This window comes from Crinia signifera, chromosome 1, assembly GCF_055691185.1.
Source record: "Crinia signifera chromosome 1, ASM5569118v1, whole genome shotgun sequence".
Classification (NCBI taxonomy): Eukaryota; Metazoa; Chordata; class Amphibia; order Anura; family Myobatrachidae; genus Crinia; species Crinia signifera.
In genome coordinates, this window is record NC_139217.1 from 379,427,942 (window position 1) to 379,436,509 (window position 8,568).

Below are 8,568 nucleotides of genomic sequence, written 5' to 3' on the forward strand. Positions count from 1 at the left end.
TACACCTGTGAAACAACTTGGAAATCTGGAAAGCATGCACTGATAGTGGGTCACTGCAGGGCTGCTGAGAGGCAGGGGAGTGGGTACTAATTACCCAGGCCCGGGCTTGCTGAACGGGCTCGGCGGGGGCCCTGGTCCGACACCCCCTGCCTTTCCCCTCCATCCATCCCAGGCAGCAGCAGCACATGCCTCCACATTATGTGTTGTGCTGACAGTAGGGTGACCAACTCATCCCTTTAATCCGGGACACATATTAATTACACAGGTTCTGTGGCAGTTTAAAACCAGGTGAAATGGAGTCTTGAGGTGTGGCAGTTTAAAACCAGGTGAAAGCCAGCCACAGAACCTGTGTAATTAATATGTGTCCCGGATTAAAGGGTCACCCTAGCTGACAGCGTGAGAGCTCATGCTGAGCCTGCTGTCAGCACAGCACATGCTGTAGGTGTGTGCTGCTGAGGGGGGGACAGTAACAACCCCTAGACTTTAGAGTGTTTTTTCACGCCGCTCTAAACATTTTTTGGGCGTGGCCTAATTGCGTGAGGCGCCCACGCATTCCACGATTAGGCCACGCCCTCAAAATTTTACTGGGGCCCGGCATACCTCTCGGCAGCCCTGGGTCCCTGAGGACTCGAGTTTGGAAGCACAACTCTAACCCCCTTATTTCACATTTAAAAATATTATTGCCCCAAACAAATTCTCATGTTTGCATTGGGTGCCATACAAAAGCCAGACATTATTTTAGCCAGGAACAAAGTATTTATAGTTTAATAAAAACAAAATAAGATTTCACTTACATTCTTAATGAAAAGAATGCCAACAATTAAACAGTGTGTACGCTGGCATGGATTCAGGACTTGAATCATGTTTATTCACATTATTGTAACAGAATCAGTTTATTTCTTGCAGTAACATTTTATCAATAAAATGATAACACATCAACAAGCTCAGCAATGTTCCCAAAGTTCCCAGACCAGCTTCCAATAATGTTTCACAAAACAGAGTCACACATAATATGCCCGTAATGCAGAAAGAATCAAGTTCAGTTCTGAACAAGTGTTCCCTGATTATAAATGCTCACAATTTGGATAAGGAAGCCCAGAATATCCATGGCAACGCAGATTTCTCTGTTCTCTGGATCTCTATGTACTAATTAGTCATGAAATTAGAGGGCAGAATATCTCAAGTGAGAAACATTTTTCCTCTGCAAACAAACCATATAATTATTCAGCATCTTAATTAATAAATTCCTGTTCTCCTCATCTGTTCCCAACGCCTACTTCGGACCAGAGAGGCTTAAAGTATATACATTAACTACTAACAGTTTCAGGAAGTGTTATTCACTGTATACGTTTACAATTTAGAGGAGGAAAGCTACACCTGAGACAGACACCTAGGATCATTTAAACCAAGCCAAAATACACAATATTGATTGATACATTGATTTAGCAGTTAACATCCCAGTGTGTTTAGGACAAAGAGCCTGTTTCAGACCTGTTCGCAAGGCTGCAGTTTTTTGCAGATGGACAAAACCTTGCTGCACTGCAGGTGAGGCAAATGTAACATTGCAGAGAGTGCAGTGGTGTAACTATGGCACTGCAGCCCAAGCAGTGGCTCGGGGGAACCGTTGCTGTGGGGGCACATGGTCTCTTCAGATTCCAATAGATCTGGCAGTTTGTATGGAATCTGCAGAAAATTTCCTTTCAAAAGTGTTCACCACCTTGAAGGAGAAAGATGTGAGAGGTCCTAATGGGTAGCATATATCACTACCCAGAAGTTACAGATTATGGGCAGGGATATATAAATATATCTATATTGCCCCTGGAATATATATATATATATTGCTACTGTCAATTAGTATGTAAACCCCTGGCAAAGAGCATGTAACCACCATGCAATGGGCATGTAACCCATTAGTAACACGCAAGAATCCTGACAATGAATAAGAAACCCCTGGAAAACAGCATGTAACCCCTGGCAATGAGCATGAAACCCCACCAATGACCATGTAACTCCTGGCAACGAGTATGTAACTCCTGTTAGTGAGCATGAAACCCTGGCAATGAGTAAAAAAAATAGAATAAATGTTTGGGGGGGGGCAATTTTTTTAAGGGCAGGTGGGTGCAAAAATTCTAGTTACCCCACAGAGAGAGAGAGTTAGATTTGGGTGAGGTGTGCAAGAGTTTATGGGTCCAATATGGCATGGACATTTTTTCAAGTGTTTTTCAACCTTATCTTAATCCTGGGACAATACGTTCATGGTTGAGGTACATGTATTATAATGTTGCAGTCTGGACTATATGGCTAGGACTCTTTCAGAGTTAAAGCAGCCTCATTCTTGGATGAAACACTGACTGCAGAAGTGCCAGGAAGAATTCTCGGCCTCTTGTCGCAGAGGGCGGGGCTCCTGAGTTTGCTGATGTGTATGCTGTATTAAAGATTCTGCTGATAATAACCGCTGATAAGTATCATATTTTAATGATTTGTTGAAGTACTTTTCTGGGAATCCACCCATCTGGGTCTCCACATATTTAAACCCACCAGTAACATATAGGGTACGTTAGAGTGATATATTTGGAAAGATGGCACTGTACATTGAAATCAAGACTCTTTAGTGGTCATCATCAACCTCCCAAATATCAAAGGGAACATGGCGCTGGCCAGGGTGGAGGGTCCTGCTTCTTGATCATGTAAGGTAGGAAGCAAGTCGTCGTCGTCTCTCTCCCGCCCCTCCTGTGGTAAAATGGAGCACCCCAACCATGTGGAGCACACTTATTTTTTACATGGTTTCATATTTACGGGTGTCACTAAACCTCCTTTTTAGACTACACCCCCTCTAAACCATGACCCAGTGGGGTCCTACTACCCTGGGTTACGTTCAGGGTTACGATTAGGAATAAGGGGGAAATACATACCTGCATCCATCAGGATTCTGTTTGTCATCTTTCTGACTTGGGATCCTGGCTGGCTGGATTTCGTACCTAACCCTCTGTAGCGACTTTTTCTGCATATTACTATTAAGGTGTCAAATACTATGCTTGGTAGTAATTATAGGGTTGTAGGGACAGGCCTCTTTTTTTTAGCTTACTTTCTGATATTTCTATAAACATTAGTCAGTTATACATCCTTAAAAATTCCCTCTACTTCTTAATAGATATGTGTGGTTCTGTTTCCATGGAAACCAAACCCACATGAACTTAGTCTTAGTGGATCCGAGTCTAATTGGATAACTTCTTTGTAATTTTATATTATTTTATGCTTCCTAACATGTTAGGATTTATAAGTTTCTAAAATAAATAATAATTCATATTGTATACAATGCAAATTGCAATATAGTTGGGTATTCAATGTGTGCCAATATTTCCAACTGTCGGAAATATCACACATCTGTACAATTTCCAACCGCATTGAAGCCTGTCAGATCTGAATTTCTAAAAAGTCAATTTGTCGAATTACCGACAGTTTTCAAAATAAAACGTCAAAATTCCAACTATCAGAATACTTCCAACAGTCGGAAAATTGAATACTGACGGTTGAATTGGTCGAGATTTTGACTGTCAGAAATGATCCGACCTTCCGAATCAAACATTAATACCCCCCCTTAGACTAACATCTTAAATGTCATCATTTAGAAATAGATTCCCATATTTAAAATAATCTAAGACAAAGTTTATTTATGCAGAATTTTTGATTTCTTCAATTATAACTGCATGACCCATCTGGTCAAATCATTTCCCATGTTATTAGAAATGACAAAAGACAGTTTTGATTGTTCAGTTAGGCTGTGTCTACACACTGCGTATTGAGAGGTCTCTTTTATAGGGACCTGTTTGGCAGGAAGGAGCCTTCACATGTGAATCTATGGCTGCATCTACAAATTATGTTTTAGCAGGATGCAGTCAAACAGGAGCTGTTTAGCAGGATGCTTACTCAGAAGCATATATACAAAAGTCTGCTGTATCCTGGTAAAATGCAATGTTTAGACACAAGAAAATGCATGTATTTATAAGAGAGAGAGAGAGAGAGAGAGACTGTATGTACTGTATTTACTGTATAAGATAGATAGATAGATAGATAGATCGATAGATAGATAGATAATACATAGTTGTCATAGGGGTTGTCATAGTTGTCGACACAAACTGTTTTTTTTTTTTTAAATCAAGCTTTTCATTCCATACAGTGAATGAAAAGCTTGATTTAAAAAAAAAAAAAAAAAAACAGTTTAAATACCTTAGCCTTTGATGTGTCTATTCAGAAGGATACACACATCAAAGTTGTTTTAAATTAACATAGTACAGTACAGGTGGGTATATATGATGGCAAAGGCTCACGCATATGTAAGGTTGCCTAAGAGCATGTGCGTGTCTGCTTGGGGGGAAGTAGGCAGGCAGCTGACATTCGGTGATGTCAGCTGCCCACCCCCCCACATGTCAGTCATGCCTCATTAGCATGAAAACACCCAGCGTTCTCATGGGAACACCCATGAAATGCTGGGCGTTCTCACGTGGTAATGGGGCAGCCCGCTGCCCCACACCCCTCGCACGCAAGGTTGCTTGCGTGCACCCGCCATACAATCTGTTCGCTGTAGCCGCATGCAACAAATGCATGCACATGCCTCAGAAATGCGCATGCACATAGAAGAAACATCGGTCCCCGTGCAAACAAGCGCGACTTGCAAACGGACCTGAATAAGGTCCACTATATGTTCCTCTCCATGCTAGTAAAGTGATATTTAGCATTAGAAGACACCTTAGTAGTTTAAAGTGAAAATATGTTTACATTCCTTTTTTGTTTTCATTTCTGCACATAACTTAGTCAGCAATTTGGTTCCCCTTTTTGAAGGTAGGATGGATGGTTTCACATCCCCTTAGAATCGAATCACAAGATATTGCTTGAATATGTTTTTTTCGGGTGGCATTTGTGCTTACGCTTACTTTACAAAATTACAGCAAGTTTGGCCTTTTCTCTATTCCAAGTATTCTCAGGATTTACTTTTCATTGTCATTTTCGTCATCACCTCTGAGTCACACAAGATAAATACTGAATGATGCACAGACTCATTTCATGGGGGAAATACACTATTAACACATACACATGCATATCATATCATATATTTATATATACCTTCTGTCAATGTTGACCATGTGCATGTCGACCTTACAGTATGTCAACGTCGGCTAAGTACATGTTGACCATTCTCACTGTCGACTTTGTGAATGCTGAACTTTTGGTGTTGACGTATTTACCGTCTAGCTAAACATATCTACTAAGTTTAACTGGATCCTATTTGTTTATTGGGGGCGGTATATCACTGCTACAAGCAGGTGAATGGGGTAGAAGAGGACCTTAAGGTGGAGAAGGTGAGGAAGGGCTCAGGAGGGATGAAACGAAAGGTGCAGTTCAATGAGAGAAGGAGCCTGGCAGCCATTAGGACAGACTAAATGGGTGAAGGAGAGGCCTCCATAGGAGAGGACAGCAGGGGAGGTTGTGTCAGAGGAGGAGATCCAGGTTTCAGTGATGGCGAGCAGGTTAAAAAAGTGGGAGATGAAGAGGTTGTGGATAGTTGTCAGGTTGTTGCATATTGATCTTCAGTAGCATTCCAGAGTGCCCAGGAGAAAGGAAGGGAAGAGACAGGGGACATGGGTATCAGGCTGGCTTGGTTATGAGTGAGTGAGGGTGTTCTGGAAATTTGGGGGGTGGGGGAGTGAGACCTGGCAGTGAGGATTAGTATGGGACCGAATCGAGGAGCCATATTTCTAGTACAGTAGTGTTGTTTAGAGGAATAATATACTGTTGAATGGATTCGGTTTGGCATAAAATTAACAATGAGGTGTTTTTAGCGTGTAGAGTGCATACAGCAATTACTCATAAGTAAAGGAAGGCTGAGAGTTTCCCAGTGGATGGTGATTCTGGGGAACCAAAAGCAGTAAGTGAGAACATAAGGGCGTTTAATTAATCAGATAGGGAGTTCAGTGTCCAGGCTTTGCAGTCTGCAGGTTTTGGTGGTAGTGAATTAGGTTAAATCATTGTAGTTCACTGATTGCAGATACTGTATTTAGGTGCAGGTTAAGAAGATAGTTTGATGTCCTCCTGTATCTCCTGTCTATCTCTGAGGTAATGCAATGATACAGTACACCACTACACTCCCACTGCCTGCCCTCTCTGTGGTGATGGTCGCATCCTCTGTGCCGCCACACAATAAACTTTTATACATTTCAGATCAGGTCCATATGGACCTTAATCTGGCACTCCTATTCTACTTTTATTAGTCTCCAGGTCGATGCACCAGTATTTAAGATACTTCATTGCACTTGTGAAGCCTTTTCATTGCTCCTCAAAGCTAAATAAAGATATAAATATTTTGAACTGAATTTGATGGCAAATAAGAACCACTTGGCCCATCTAATTTGCTCTAAATTTAGGAAAAAAGGGAGAGACAAGTGCACAGGCATAAATATTAGAAGTGTAGATAGTAGAATAAATGTATAAATAGATAGTAGAATAAATGTAACGGTCCACAATTAGTAAGAGTAGAAAGATAAAACTTATCTTGTGAGGTGATTGGTGTGGAGGTGCACCCTTGAGAGTATGTCTAGTTTAGAAAGGAGAAATACTCTCTTTTTGTTAGTATGAAATAAATTATTTAGTTGAAAATAATGATTTTAGTCAGTAGGGTAGTCTGCTGGACTATACACGCATGAGGACCAGCATAGATGAGAATATTTAGTTAATTACTTATGGTGCAAGTACATTGGAGATAAGACTTAACTTTTAATTTTTTAAGTAAAAAAATTGGAACACATAAATGACACACAAACACATAGAATATACAGTATACAAATATTTACATGGTGTTGGTGGGGGTTTGATTAGGATCAATGGTGTTACTGTACCTATCTCCCCACTAGTTGATGTGAAATAAATAACACAGGCAATCAGTGATAATTCCCAAGGAGATTTAATATTGTCTCCAACTATTGTAACAGGTGACTCTATTAAGGTCTGTGCCCACTGCCGTGTAATACATGATTATTGGAGAGACCACCAGGAGAGATAAGACTGTGCTTTTGTTAAAAAGGAACTTCATCCATTGATATAAACATTCAGTTTGATTATATCCAGCCTCTTACAGCCTCAATTGAAGCAGTTATAATAAATGAATGGACTGAAAATATATTAAATTGCGGATCATCAAGTGACCTTTTAATTCCAGCTTATTTTATTGAATATATATGAATTGTGTGTGGATATTATGAAATTGCTTTTTAATATTTTTTCTGTGTATTGTGATTATTGTTTATTAATTAAATTTTTATGTGTTAAATATTAATCATGTATACTAAATCAATTCAATTAATATAAAATTAATTGTTTATTGTAACCTGTTTGGTTAACAATAAAATATTGTGACCAGACAGCCAGAGAGGAAGAAAAAGAGGAGAGACATGGTGGGGAGGGAGTAAATGAGAGGAGGTGGAGAGAGACAGACAGAGACATAGACAGAGAGAGACAGACAGATAGAGAGGGATACATACAGAAAGAGAGAGACATACAGAGAGAGAGAGAGTGAGAGACATACAGAGAGAGAGAGAGAGAGAGAGAGAGAGAGAGAGAGAGAGAGAAAGACATACAGAGAGAGAGAGACAGGCAGAGAGAGATAGACATACAGAGAGTGAGACAGAGAGAGCGAGACAGAGAGAGTGAGACAGAGAGAGTGAGACAGAGAGAGTAAGACAGAGAGAGATACAGAGACAGACAGACAGAGAGAGAGACATACAGAGAGAGACAGACAGACAGACAGAGAGAGACATACAGACAAAGAGAGACATACAGACAGAGAGACAGAGAGAGACATACAGACAGAGAGACATACAGAGAGACAGACAGACAGAGAGAGGCATACAGAGAGAGACATACAGACAGACAGACAGAGACATACAGAGAGAGAGAGACACACACAGAGACAGAGAGAGACAGATATACAGAGAGAGAGAGAGAGACACACACACACACACAGTGTTTCTCCTATTCACATCCTCTCCCCTCCGACCCACAGTTAACCCTGCCCCCCCCCCCCCCCCTTACCAGTATAATTCTTGCTGTCAGTGCCGAGTCTTCCTGCACTGACAGCTCCGTGTCTCCTGTTTCCAGGGCCAGGCACAGACAGCGTGTGTCACGCCGGGGCTGGTCACTAGATAGTGACGTCAGTCCCCGGCAGCATCAAAGAAGGGAGAGGGGGGGAAGACTGCAACAGCCGGACCACCACATTCCCCTTCATATGTAGCACATCGTCGCTAGCGGGGGAGGGGGCAGAGGCACCACTGACACTCCCAAGCGAGCGGCACTAATAAGGAAAAAGGGTGCAGGGGATGCCTGCTGTGCTATGGGGCCCCCCAAGGGCCCGGGCCCCATAGCAGCTGCATCCCCTGCACCCTCCATAGTTACGCCACTGCAGACAGCGCTCTTTAAAAGGAGTTATACACGGAGCCGGTTTGGCTCCCGTGTAATATAACTCTCTTCTTTTCTGCACATTCTATAATTATTGTAACACTTGTAACAAATATTTTGCCT